Consider the following 14,679-nt stretch of genomic DNA (forward strand, 5'->3'; position numbering starts at 1 on the left):
ATAAGGGCTCAGGAAAATCGTTGATACGGTTGGTTAGAGGAGGTGAGAGCAGCAAGTGTGAAACCCTTGTCTGACTAGTGTAGGGGTAGAGAGAAGGAGGGAAGAGTCAATGTGAATGGTGGAGTTGAATAAACTCTTTTTTTTTCCCAAGGTAGTTGCAATCTGATTATGTTTGGAAGCCAAGAGGAAAAAAATCTGTGTAAAGAGAAAAATAGAAGATGCTAAAGAGAGAAATTAAGTGAGAAACAAAGGAACACGAGGAAATGAAGGGATTTTTCATCCTCTGAGGTATGAGGGAAAGAAGAAAAAAAATACATAAAGGATAGACTTGCAGTTAAGAAGGCTAAGAAACATATATTGAATGATGCCTAATTAAAAAATTAAAGGTAGCAACTTGCTTTCTGAAATTTCCTGATTGTATTTATTGCCCTCCTCCATTTTCTTATGTGACCTTCTCTTTCCTTCACATTTGTTTCCCTTTTGCTGCTCAATTTTCATTCCATTCCCAGTAGTCTATATTCAGTGTGGAACGCTGTCCTGGGACGGAGTCCTGGCTGCTTAGTTTTGCGTGTCCACAGGCTGGCCCCTAACCATTAGCCCCTTGTATTCACCTATTATTGGACTGATCAGACCCCTCTCAGTTTCAGCTTTTAAATACCTGTTGGATATTTTGGGATTCTTTTCTTCTGTGGTGTTTCAAATATCCCATTTTTCTCTGTGCTGTCTCTTACATAAATATTACCAGGCTTTTGTTTTGTTTTGCTTTTACTGTTGTTGGCTTATCCTTATCATAGCTGGGGAATCATGGGGATACCTGTGTTGTCTATGTGATTTCTTTTTCCCTTCCTTCCTCCCTCTCTCCTTCCCTTCATTTCTTCTGTCTAGATATATTGACTTCTTAAGACCACCATGATTTCTGCACTCTTTCTAGAGTTCCTATGTTGCATGGTTATTTAAATACAGATTCTAAGGGAAATCAAACAAAGAGAAATGTGAAAACAAAGAGAGTGTGAAAAATACTTGCCCTTAATAGCACAATGTTATCAATATATCTGTCAGTTGAGCCTCTCTTCAGAGCTCTTGTTCTGGGCCAGTATAGGTCCTGGGAAGGAGAATCACCCTGAATTTGGATGAAAAGGCAGGGAGTAGAAGTTTAAGAGATGCAGAGATAAGGCAAGGAAGACAGTTGTTCTAGGTTGGAGTAAACAAATGTGCTATGTTCAGGTAAGAAGGGAAAGGCATACTCAAGAATCTACCTGATCAGAAGAAAGGAAGGACTAGCTAGCCCTTAGCTCTTGTAATGATACAAAATCAGAGGGTGGGGCTCCTTGTCTCACATTAGTGTTCTTCCTGGTAAAGTGGTTGGTTCTATGTATGGAGTAGATGGTGATGATAAAGAAGTCAGGGACACATAAGCAAAACTTACTGTATTTAGGGTAGGGGTAGAAATTTTCATTTAACCTAAAATTATGTGAAAGTGTATTTTTATGTTTTACTCACCTGTTCATTGAGTGCTTCTTAGGAAAAATGTCACATAATATTTTTTTTAAATGTATCATTTTTGTAGATATACTGAATAAACTCCTTAAAAGGATGCCATTCTAAATCCTTATGAATTTAATTTGCTACCTTCTAACTTAAGGTGATTTTTTTTTTTACATATTCAGATTTTTTTAAAGTGTTCGTGTATGTCCTTTATTTGATACACAAGTCTTGAAATTCATTTATTTCTGAAAATATTATTTACCAAGTGCCTGAGATAAAGACATGATATATCATGGTCTTTTTCCTATGCATCATATATAAACCTGGCAGATCATAAATGCTTCATAAAAGCGTTAAGGTAGGGAGGAAGTATTGGTTCAGTTAGTTAGTGATCACTTTTGTATGAAGGCAACAGAGTGATTCAAGGAAAAGTTAGGAGTGATCAAGGTCTTAGATGGTTAATATGATTTTGACCAGTAGGATATGGCAGTGGAAACTGAAGAAAGAACAGAGCAGACCATCCAGCAAGAGGGACTGGCTTGAAGAAAAGTACCAGAAGTATCTTGCAGTGTCAAACAGAGCAGTCTGGCTTGAATATGGGACATGTGTAAGGAGGTTGTGAGAATTATTCTAGATAAGTATATACATGTTATCAGGGCTGAATGGCAGGTAGAAGAATCTGTACTTAATTTTGTAGGTTAAAGGGATCTTTCCGAAGTTTTCAAGTAATAGATTTATGTGATCAGAGCTAAAAGATAACTCTGTGTGCAAGGTAGGTCAAAGATGTTAGAGTACAAAGTTATGGAGCCCACAGTTTTGAAAATTTCAAACTTGATTATGACAAAGCTGATTGGTTTTGTTTAGGTTTGAGCTGATGCCCTTGACGATTAGTGTTCTCTTCTCTCTGTATGTGTACACATGTCACTTTTTTGTCTGTTGTCTGAAAAGTAGGCTATGTAATGAGAAATGGTTTCTCTATATTCCTGGGCTATTTCATAATAAGCAGAGATGCCAAAAATTTCCAGGAGAAAGAGATCCTTAATGATATATAACAAATTAGATTGTGGAAGGTCAGGAAAACACTTTTTTCATTGAAAAATTAAGGACATCTGGGTTTTTCATTGTAAATATTTTACATGCTTAGGACTTAGTTAACTGATAATTTTAGGGACAATTTGCAGTAAAACATATGACTTTCTAAGCTCATTACATGCTACATATATTTTTTAAAATCAGAGTTGGATACCTATAACTGTGTTCTCCCAGGAGATGATAATCTTTTCTGAGGATTTTTATGATGTCAAGAACACGAGTGAATTTTAAGAAATAATCTGAGCAAGAGAATAGAGCTCAACTTTGTTTCACTTTCCCCTCAGGCCAGCACTATGTATTTCTGAAAAATAGATACAAAATTATCTCAAGTTCCTACAGCAAGTAGGCATCTCAGGATTACACACCCTGCTTGATCAATAATTTTATAGTGTGAGAAGGCATATTTTAGGTTTACCCGCTATAAAGTATCTGTCATTACAGGTTTATAGTAACATTCGAGTGCTGGCCATAAAAAGAGCAATGCATGTGAACCGGGCAACTTTTTTGAAGTGAAATTCAGATCCTTCAACCTATATTCCACAAAATCATATTTAAGGACTTAAGAGCTAAAAGAAGCATCAGCTGTCTTCTAGGCCAGTGTTGTGAATGTGTGTCCCGTGGATCACTAGTCCCACAGGTAGTCTGTAAATGAGAATTTCTTAGGGCTATATGCCATCCCTCTTACTTTGGATATAAACATGTATATATCCAAAGTTTTATATATATATATATATATATATATATATATATGTGTGTGTGTGTGTGTGTGTGTGTGTGTGTGTGTGTATAACTTTGGATATATACATATATATATACGCCTATATATGTATACATACATATGTATATACATACATATATATACATATATGCATACATATATATACATATATATGTATATATCCAAACATGTATATATCCAAGTTGGTTTGATTTTTTATAACCCAAAGTTTCTCAGACTTACTTGATCATGTGTGTATGTATATCATGTGTGTACGCATTCAATAAATTAACCCCCAGGGGAAATTGTGTTATTTAGAAGATGCTTTAGGAAACTAATTGTTCAGTCTCTTCATCTTACGGGAAACTTAGATTGAGGGAGCTTTATTCCCTCTCAGGTTCACACAGCTCTTCCCAGAGCTACGGGGCCATATTTCCCAATTCCCATAATCCCACTTCTCTTTTCAATGATCTCCTTGAACCACATGTGATAGATATACTACTGGCATAGTTGTAATTATCCATTTCATTTTTCCCCTACTTAACTGACAGAACTTTTCATAGAAATAGAAAGATGAAGCCAGGGACAAAGAACTCTCCTAATTACGAAGGTTCTATAGTGCTTAGCACTAAAGGGCCCGGTCTCCATGGTCTCCAAGGTCTCCATTTTGAGTCCACCTGTGCTTCCAGTGTCCTGCCTGTTCCTTCCGTGGAGGTGTCAGATCACTTCTGTAATTGCTGAAATGGGGTTATTCATGTTTTGCATATTCCACTCATGAATCACGAGCACCCCTTGCTTTCTTCATCCTCTGGAGCCCGTTTGCCACTCTGTCACTTAGACGATGATGCTCCAAACAGGGTCAACAGGAGCAGAGTAGTGAAGGGTGGCTTCACCTCGAAAGGGGGAGTTACGGTTTATTCAGCACTTACGTGCTAAGGATTTTTATTTTGGGAAAAGCAGTCAAGGTTGTAGGTCAAAATGAATAAAATCAAAATAAATAAAAAGAATAAAGCCTGTGGAAATAATTCGTGAGAAAGAGTACAAAGAGAGAAGGAAACTGTGAGTCAGAAACTCAATTCTAGGCTCTAACCCTTATTAGGTATGTGAACTTGCAAGGCACTTAACTTCTCTGACTTGATTACCTCACCTGTAAAACAAACGAATTGGACTAAGCGTTCTCTGACTTCCTTTCTAGCTCTAACTTTATATGAGTCTATGATCTGTGAGGGTTAATTGTCCATGACCTTGATCACTAAGGATAATCAAGATTTGGCTATCCTTGTTCAGACTGACAGCATCTTGATGGAATGGCTTGGAAAGAAAAGGAAAGGCAGAATCTTTGTTCATGTTTTTACTACCTTCCAGGCTACGCACTTTATTTCACTTAAAACTGCAAAATAAAAATCACCTTATTGTTTGCGATAGTGTATTTTTAAGGCTTCCATTGCATAAGGCGCAGTGTTCTTAATTTTTGGAGACGTCTAGCCTAGAGGGAAAAAAAATGGTACTTGAAAGAGTATTACTCGACTAGAGGAATCACATAGCAACAAGAAAGCAGAAAGTAAACTGGCCTCCCAAAGAGTCCTTTGCAGACCTCACCCGTAATGCCAAATGCAATAAAGGACATGGGCTGTTTCCATGGGGAAGATGTTGTAGAAAGACACAACCCATTAGAATGTATACATAGCCATAATTCTATTTAAGTTTGTGACATCTTATACAGCCTAGCCATTTCTCCTTTTGGGAAAACCATAGTCAAGTAATCCTCCCTGGAGAGCCGAACAAAAAAACATAGACCCTCTGGACCATGTCAGGGTTCTAAAAATTAGGGAAGCTCACCAAACAAATTGGCTGGGGGACAGCTTTAGTGATAGCAGCTGGATGCTCCATTCTGGGACCAGACTCATGATCAACTCTGCAAAATACGTCAGGAGGTTCCTTGTTTACCCTCCGTACAGATATTTCCTATCGTTGAACTCCCAGGGCGACGCTCATCACCTCCCCTCTTCTCTCAAGTTTTGTGTAGTGTTTGGGGGAAGCTATCCTGTCTGTCCCTAATCAGGCCAGTAGTGAGGGGGGTTGCTTGGAGGAAAGTGGGGGCACACTGCTTAAGGCTAACATCTCCCTTTCACCCCCTTACTCGGAATCCTGTTCTTGGAGCGCCTCAATGAAGGCAGCTAACCAGGAGAGAGAGTGAACCACCCATGAATAGACATTTGTTTTCACACACAATGCTAAACTGGGATTGCTGGCCCATGCTGTTTTGCATCAGCAGATGCTTTAAGAATGCAGTGAAAACATCTTATAAAGTGAAAACCTATCATTTGTAAAGCTGCAAAGAGAGAGCTTTGTTTGCCCACACAGCATTTCTCAATGGAACCCCCGAGGCCAGGAGTTTTTCAGGACAAGTTTCAACTCTGCTTAGCACACATTTATTGTGCTAAAGAGAAAAGGCCCGAATAAGCAGGGCCTACTATTGTGAATCTTGTAAAGACTGCATGAGTTGAAAATCGCTGTCTGTCCGTCTTTGAACTAGAGCCAATTCACAATTACCTGTGATCAAAAGACAGAGTGTAGGCAAATTAAAATGGAATCCACATAATCTCTTCTTGACATTGAAAATGCCACCCTCACCTTCTTGTTTCGTTATTTGCAACAGAACCGCCTACAAGTAGCAACAATTGTACTTTCGAGTTTGAGGCTGAGGTTCTAGCCAATAGGAAATGTGGTCCAAGTCTAGATAATAAGAATGGTCCTGGATGTCCAGTTCAAATATGATCAAAGAGACTGTGAATATTGCCATGGCACTTTTTAAAAGGATGAACTTTCACAAAGATCTGGTAATCCCCACATTAAAATTTTCTTGATTGTCTAACAAGAAGAGATGATAGACTATATAGATTTGGGATTTTTAAAAATGCAACTCTGTGCTCGTGTCAGCAGCGCATATACTAAAATGCAACTTCTTCCAGCCATTTGTGAATAAAATGTCATTTTTGTTCATTATCCTTCTGCATTCTCCCATCTTCTGTTCTCCTATTCTTCTTTTATTAATTCCACACCTAATCTTTTTTTCCATACCTGTGGCACCATGCCTGTTCTAGGGACATGGAGAGGCTGGATGCCGTACTTGTAAGTTATTCCTGTGATTTGGAGATAGAATTTATCCACATATAAGGCTGTGCTACCTTTCATCTCCCGCCATAATCTGTGAACTGGATGGCTTCTGATCCAGCAGTTTTACATTGTTTTCATGTATATAAATTTTGTAATTTCTAGGACATCACTGCAGATTTTAATTATATTAGCACCAGAACTTACCTCTAACTTCTGCATTAGAAGCATTTCCTCAGGCAGGCCTGGGTGGCTCCATGGGTTAAAGGCTCTGCCTTTGGCTCAGGTCATGATCTCAGTGTCCTGGGATCCAGCTATGTCAGGCTCCTTGCTCAGCGGGGAGTCTGCTTCTCCGTTTCCCTCTGCCGCTCCTCCACCACTTATGCTATCTCTCTTTCTCTCTCTCTCTCAAATAAGTAAAATCTTGAAGAAACCCAGGATGCCTGTGTGGCACAGTATGTTAAGCATCTGCCTTCGGCTCAAGTCATGATCCCAGGGTCCTGGGATCGAGTCCTGCACTGGGGCGGGGTGGGGGGGGGGTGGTCCTTGCTCAGCAGGGAGCCTTCATCTCTCTCTGCCTGCCTCTCTCTCTCACTCTCTGAGAAATAAAATAAATGGACTTAAAAAAAAAATAAAAAGCATTTCCTCATGAAATGCTTGAAACAATGCTTTTTTCCTTGAAACAAAACTTCCTGGGTAGAAATCAACTCTGAGGGGCAACATAAAATGTGAATACTTAGTTGTAGTGCTGAACATGGCAGTACTTTGGGCAAAAGGAACTGAAGTTCTGGATGAACATGGAAATAATACGATCTTTACAATGAAACGCTAAGATATGAGAAGAATATAGACCTCACCACTTCCTTCCCAGGAAGGAAGGAAGGAAGGAAGGGACGGAGGGGAGGGAGAAAGAAAAGGAAGAAAGAACAGATGGATGAACAGTTTCAAGACTTGAAAATAATTTAGACACAAAGAAAGAAAGAAAGAAAGAAAGAAGACAGATAGAAAAACAAATACCCATTTCCTTGAGCTTCAGACCAGAAAGGTTCATGTGGTCCAGACTGTTTCATGTGCTGCCGTTTTCCCCAACATTAAATCATCACTGTGAATCTGAAATCAGCTGCGTGCCTCAGGACATTACCTGGAAGACAGGTCTGCAGCCTGGTACAGGTGAGGAAGTTCCACCACCAGGTGTTTAATGCTGACCAAAGGGTGAGTCTGGACTAGCCCGGCTCTTCATGCCCACAGCGCCAAGCCTCTAAGTGCAGTTTCCTGCCACCAAACCACTGCTGATTCCTGGTGGGCAAATAGAATAAAACAGCTCCTGAAAGAAGCCTGTCTTTAAACAGAGAGGGAGCAGCTTTATACTTAGTGGTTTTAGAAAATAGTTCTTTATTAGACTAGAGCAAAGGATTTCCAGAGCTAAAGCCTCTTTTGAAGAAAGAATTTGTGGTGTTTACATTCCTCTAAGGCCCATGAATCTTAAATTGGAGAGAAGTGGGCAAAAATATCCACGTTAACTATTAAAAGCGAGAGTTTGGCATACAGCGATCTTAACGATTGTTGGAGGCCAGATCGCGGAAAATGTTAAAAGAAAAAATAGCAATTAGGAGGCAGTGGAGCCCCCAGAGTTAGTCTAGTCCAGCTTCTTTGATTAAAAACAAAAACAAAACTGCATCTTCAATATCAAGTTTGGTACTTAGAGTTCTTAATTTTATCCTTAGCATCTACTTAGAGATTAATGAGTAAGACAGCAGGATAAACCATTTAGTTTTCTCTGTCATGGACTTTTGAGGAGAGGATTATATGGATTTTTTTTCTTTTTCACTGTATAGTTATTTATCTCTCGAAGCTCTTTTCAATATTAAAATAAAAATTGCAAGAATAAATTTGCCATTTTAAATTCACTAGCATTACCCCCACGAGGGCAATGGTGAGTACAGGGGACACATTACATTGTTTTCCCTGACAGTGGTATAGAATTGGTGAAAATGTGGGGCCATGATGAATTGCTAGGCAGTAGCCAATCATCCAGCTTTTTCATGGCCTGCCCTTGCATTCAGAAAATGACTTTTTAGAAGGTATCATGAGAGACTCTTTCCAGCTGCATATGCAGATACCAGAAGTTTAGCACTGTGAATACAAAATCTCTTTGCACAAATTTCTATCCCTTACATAATTTGCATTTTATTGGAAAAAATAAAGTCTCATTATAATCCACTTCCCCGAGACACCTAGGTGGCTCAGTCGGTGAAGCATCTGCCTTCCCGCTCAGGTCGTGGTAGGGTCCTAGGAAAACGTAAGTCCTGAGCTAAAGTCGGGTGATAGAAGGCAGGAGGGTGATTCATGGCCCGGGCAGCCTACATTCTTTAAAATGTCTCTAAATTGGCCAAGCATGTGTTCTAAAGAAGCACGCAGTCAACTGTTTCCCGGGCTAATGTGCACAGCGTCTTCCTGGATGGCCTGGTATGGGAGAAAACCCCGGAATAGTTCTGAGTGATTCCCAGCAGTGCTTTCTAGAACACCACAACCTCTCTCATCATTGCGCATCTCCAGAATCCCCAATTTCTTTATGTCTCCTATGTGAGACATAGGATTAAACAGGTATGAATGAAAGGGAGGGATGATTATTTTAAAAGATTTTATTTATTTAATTTGAGAGAGAGAGCACACATGCACTCATGAGCTGGGGTAGGGGCAGTGGGAGAGGGAAGAGGTTCTCTGCTGGGTAAGGAGCCCGATAAGGGGTTGGATCCCAGGACTCTGGGATCATGGCCTGAGCCAAAGGCAGATGCTTAATCAACTGAGCCACCCAGGCACCCCTCCCTGAGAACTCTGAGCGGCTGGCCTCAGGATCTCACTCTTGCTGTCGCACAGCGCCCACGGTCATCTGCCGTCTGTGTGGGAGTGATTTATAGTTTTTACTCCTGCTGCCACTTGCCACTGCCCATAAAACTGAAGAGCAGAGGGAGAGTGACGAGTGGATAGCTTATTTTCTGTCATTAGCAGTATCGCTTTTCACTGTTCCTTGCAAATTGTTTTGTGACAGGAGTAGAGAGATCTAGAAGGGAGAAAGGAGGAACATGTGCAGGGGAAGAAATTAAGTTCCTCATGCCCGGCCACTCGAGACAAACAGTAAGCCCTGGGGCCCCCTTTCTTTATTCAGTAATGTTTTTGCTCTACTCTTTTCCTAAAGACTACATTCAGTCCCTCAGTTTTCCTTGAATTGTGCACCTGCCGCTGGTAGAGGAGGGCTTTCTGAATATTTTCCAGAGGCAGCTGTTATTCCTTCCTGACCTGGACCTGAGAGGAGTTGGCTAGGGACTTTCTAGTTCTCAGCTGTCAGACATCTTATGACTGATCAAGACTTATGGATGATCAAGGGCCATTCAATTCATATTGATTCCAGGTAGATCAGGGTATCCACCAGAAGGCACTGGGTCTGAGAACTGTGGCCCAGGGAATGCTGTGGGTAGGGGAGGTAGAGGACTGGAGAGATTTAGAGAATCTCTGAGCATTCCAGCCAGCAGAGTCCAAGATTAAAATCAAGATGTTCAGTTCAAGGGATGGAGCCCAATGATAGATGATTTCCTGGGACCTCCTTCCTTTGTGCCATCTTTTGAAAGAGCCACAAATCCCAACTGGGACATCCTGAGCCAGAAGCTTTTTGGGGTCCAGATCTGAGCCACTAATTTACTGTCCATCTCTTGCAGGAGATGGAATTGTGAGTGTGGCCATGTTTTCATGGTGACTACAGAGCTTGAGCTCAGTCGTGAGGACTCTAGGCTCAAAGGAAATCAGCACATTTTGCTTATTAGGAAAAGCTACCAGTTTACACAAAAAGCACTTAGGATCTTACTTTGCTCTGCCCACTTGTAGGTGATAAGGAACAAAATGAATCTGGGCACCCTTGAACAGTGTAAGTTAATCTAACCCACTCCTCCCAGGATCAGCTGAGTAGGGGGAGGAGGAATAAAAATTTAGTTTTGATCAACCTTATTTAATGAACTGAAGTAAAGCAAATACTCCTCTCATCTGCCTCTAAATCATAACCTAGTATTAGCTGATGTGAAAAACGTAGCAACAATGTTATTCTCTAAATTGATGCTGTTTCCATGTATTCATTCTTCAGAGAGAAGTGCAGAAATTGTTTCTTCAAGCTTTCCTTGCATTAAAAAAACAAACAAACAAACAAACAAACAAAAACACCACAAAAACAAAAGAAAAAAAAAAAAAAAAGACCAGCAAGAAAATGGCCATTTTGCCTTTAAATAAGATTGAAGAATTTTCTCCATCCTCAGTCAGGGCCAAGTTCTCATAACTATCTGTACTATCTTCCCAATCATTATATGACAAGAGTTGTTTTATAAATCAAGAGCTTATACTCAAGTTAGACACATTGAATTGTAATTTGGTTTAATATCCAAAACTAAAAATAATTTTTGCAGTGGGCAAAACCCCAGATGTGTTTTGTCAGTCTCTTTTTCACTTAATGGCTAAAGCTTTATGTATTTAAGGAAAATTTTATCCATGTGTTTCTCATTTATTTACACTTAACTCATCAGTATGTTTAGTATGAGTTATTTGATGTCCAAGAACCCATTTTTAACCATTTTATGTGCTTATTTTATATGCCTATGAAATGGGAAGTTATTCTATGCCAAGAAAAGGCAAACTATGTGAAGCCTGTCACCATCACTGTCAATAAATATTTCTCCCTAAAATTTCAAGATTGATTTAAAAATATGAACAAGGAATTTCTGAATAGTTCCAGGCTAATCAATATAATACCTGTATCTGTTCTCTTCAAACTATCTTGTGTGTTCAGGGGCTTTTATAGTTAAATACAGCCTTGTATAAACAAAGAATTTGGGGTCAGTGTCTTCATAAGGATATATGCCAGGTATTGAGCCCAAGGAAAGCCAAACACTGGCTTTTTCCATGCAACTCTTTCCTGATGGCTTTGGTTGAACCCACCTCACCAGTACTGTGCATCTCTTCAATTGCTGTGAGATACTGTGTATCTCTTCTTAGCTTGCTCGGGCTGCCTAGCAAATACCATAGGGTGGCTTAAACAACAGAAATTTATTCCTCACAGTTCTGGAGACTGACAAGTCTAAGACTTCACAGGGTTGGTTTCTGGTGAGGATGTTTCATGGTTTGCAGACAGATGCTTTCTCACTGTATCTTCACATGGTGTGGAATGAGAGAGAGAGAAGGAGAGAGAGCGAGCACGAGAGTGAATGCATGCACAGGTAAGTGTGAGTGCTCCGGTGTCTCTTTGTATAAGGATATCAATCCTATTGGATCAGAGTCCCTCCAACCTTATGACCTCATTTAAACTTAATTACCTCCATTAAAGGCCCCCTCTCCAGACATAGTCACATTGAGGATTGAGGCTTCAACATATCAGTTAGGAAATGCAGGGGACAAAAACATTCAGTCCATAATAGTGGTCAGTGATTAGAAAGAGAGAAAGAAATATTTTTAGGCACATAATCATTGGGTTTCAAATCTGGTACTTCAGCAAGGAAACCATTTCCCCAATAGTTTTGTGAGCTTTTCCTCCTCACCTGCTTCCATTCCGCCATCCGTGTTTCAAACCGACAGGATCCTGTTGAAAGTATTTCTTTCATCTTGCTGATGTTGTGGAGAGTCATCCATTTATTTAGCACGCTCTAGCCCAGGCACTCTGTTAAGTCCCATGAACAGGAAGATGAGTAATGCACCCTTAGGAGATGCTCAGAAGGTAGGGCAATTGGACAGTGTAGTAGGTGTTATTGAGGTCTTGCCCATTCTTCCCTTGCCATCTGAGTTGATCCTAATGCAAATGCACCTGCATGTTTAATGGAGTTAAAGTTAAATGGAATTTAATGGAGTTAGATACATTTCCCACAGTTTAACAGTTATTTGAGAGGGATTGAGACCCAGTTTCCCATAGCTACCATCTATCCTTTAATTCACCCTTTATTGGGTTTTTCTTGTCTCACGTTTCCTCATCTGTGATTTTGAGGTCGTCCTGAAAATAAATAACCTGCATTGAATACCAGGAGTTGGAAAAAAAAAGAATATGAGAAGTTGCAATATAATGATATGAAATGTAACAGAAGTCTTCATAGTAGAAGAAGACAGTAGCAAAACACTGACCAGTTATTTCTTTTGGTAGAGATTCAACATCCCCCACCTTGTACAGTATAAACCTTACAAAGGCAAGGGTACCATCTATTTACTGTTTTATCCTTAGAGCCAAGCCCAAGTATGGCATAGAAGATCTTATTGCATATTTGTTGAATGGATGATCCTTCTTTGCCAGAGTAAAATCTGAGTTTTAGAGGGGTATATAACTTGTAAAGTCAGTCAGTCAGTCAGTATTGATACTCAATCACACATGTTCTCATGTTTAGCTCAGGGCTTCTCCAAACCAACTCTAAAAGGATAAAGAGTTGGCTAGAAGATTATAGAGACAGGAAGTGGGGTTGTATTATTAAGGCTGAATTCTGAACAATTATGGTATACTGGGGGAAACAAAAGACTTTTTAAATATGATTGGATTGTAAAATGGGAACATTGGCTGGAAAAACAGAGATGAAGTGTGGTAAATATGTCGTGGTCAAATAGGGAGACGTAGTAGGCCATGCTAAGGCATTTGGGCTCCCACTGACTAATGATGGTGGTAGTGGTGGTGGTGGTGGTAGATCAATAGTTTTATGGAAGAGTTTTTATTGGTGGCAATATTTGGTTACATCTTAGAAAAAAACCTCTGATTTTCCTCCTCCACAAGTGAGGAGAATAGATGGAATTGGGTAGGACTAGAGATAGCAGAATGGATTCCAAATATGTTTAAGAAAGATAATTAACAAGACTGATAGTGATTTGTGTAAGCTGAACTAGAAGAAAGAGTTAAGGTCCATGTCTCGGCATGTCTGGCTGATGAGTTGGAACAGGTAAGAACCTAGTATTATGAGAGCTGATAGATCTTAAGGTACACCGTCCAGATGAGGTTATTTTATCTGGGTTCTAGAGATAAATCTTTGTTGGAAATGTAGGTCTGGAGGTATAGATCTGCATATGGGTGATAATTTGAAGCCATGAGGGTTAATGGAAAGAAGAAGAAGAAGAAACATTCAAATCATGCTTACTATACGCCAGTCACTGTTCTTAGTACTTATAAATATTAACTCTATTTAACTATTCAGTACACCTAATACTAAGAATACTGATATTAAGTAACTCTACTTATTCTTGATAACCATTCTTAACTATTAAGGTAGTAAATATTAATTGAGCTTCGAACTCAACCTTATGATATAGATACTGTTAATCCACTTTGTAGAGGAGGAACCTTAGACACAAAGGAGCTAAATAACTTTCTCATGATCGTATAGCTAGTGAGTGCTGGAGCTGGAACTGCTCAGTTGTGTGAACAGAGAAAGAAAGGACAAGTGTCACAACTGCAAGGAATGGAATTGGAGCTCAAAATAGATTAAGACCCCTTATGGGAGGAAAGAGGAATTTTAAGAAAAGGTGGAAATTTAGGAGATTGGAAAGAAGATTTTAGTTGGATCCCATGTCCCTGAGAGAGCAAGCAACGAGGAGGCTGGAAGATATTCATTGGATTTCACACGGGGAAAAGTCACTAATGATGGTAGTTTTAATGACATGATGGCAGTTGGTCATCCAACTCAATTTCTGAGGTTGGGAAAAGCTATGGGCAAAGCTCTAAAGACCAAAGAGCTTAACCAAGCTAAAGGAATCCATTCAGAGAATGAGACTGAACTGACAAGTTCACGCAGCAGATACTATCTGAAGAGATCTAAGGTGACCTGCATTTTCTGGAGGCTGCAGCTACCAACCCTGATACCCAAATGGGCAAGCCTTAGGCAGCAATAATGCCAAAAAAGGGAGGAGGGAAAAAGGGAAAACATGAATGAGGAACACAGCAAAACATGAAAATCAATTTTATAACCCATAAGGATGTTCCCCAAATTATCATTTTTTGAGACCCAAATTATTTGCTTTTGATATTGTTCATACATGAAGAAATAAAAGTGTTACATCAGACTCTGGAGCTCAAAATATCAAGAATAAAAAGAGGATTCATGTTAAATCCCTTGCTGATGGATATTGGCAGCCTACAAGAAACATGTGGGAGAAAGTTCTCAAGCTCGGAGTACAAGTGGAATGACTTTTGCACATGCAGGAAAAAGCATGTCCAAAGACAGTGGTGAAGGCTGAATGTGGGAGTTAGAAATCAGTGTAGGCAGGCCTAA

At 39.7% G+C, this 14,679-nt stretch overlaps 1 protein-coding gene across 2 annotated transcripts in view; it reads left to right on the forward strand.

The window, feature by feature from the left end:
• The window catches only part of ADAMTSL1 (ADAMTS like 1), an 899,097-nt gene that overhangs the window by 184,680 nt on the left and 699,738 nt on the right, over positions 1-14,679 (forward strand). The gene's annotated exons all lie outside the window — the stretch shown is intronic.

This window comes from Mustela putorius, unplaced genomic scaffold (genome assembly GCF_011764305.1).
Source record: "Mustela putorius furo isolate JIRA1106 unplaced genomic scaffold, ASM1176430v1.1 tig00000421_pilon_pilon_pilon, whole genome shotgun sequence".
Classification (NCBI taxonomy): Eukaryota; Metazoa; Chordata; class Mammalia; order Carnivora; family Mustelidae; genus Mustela; species Mustela putorius.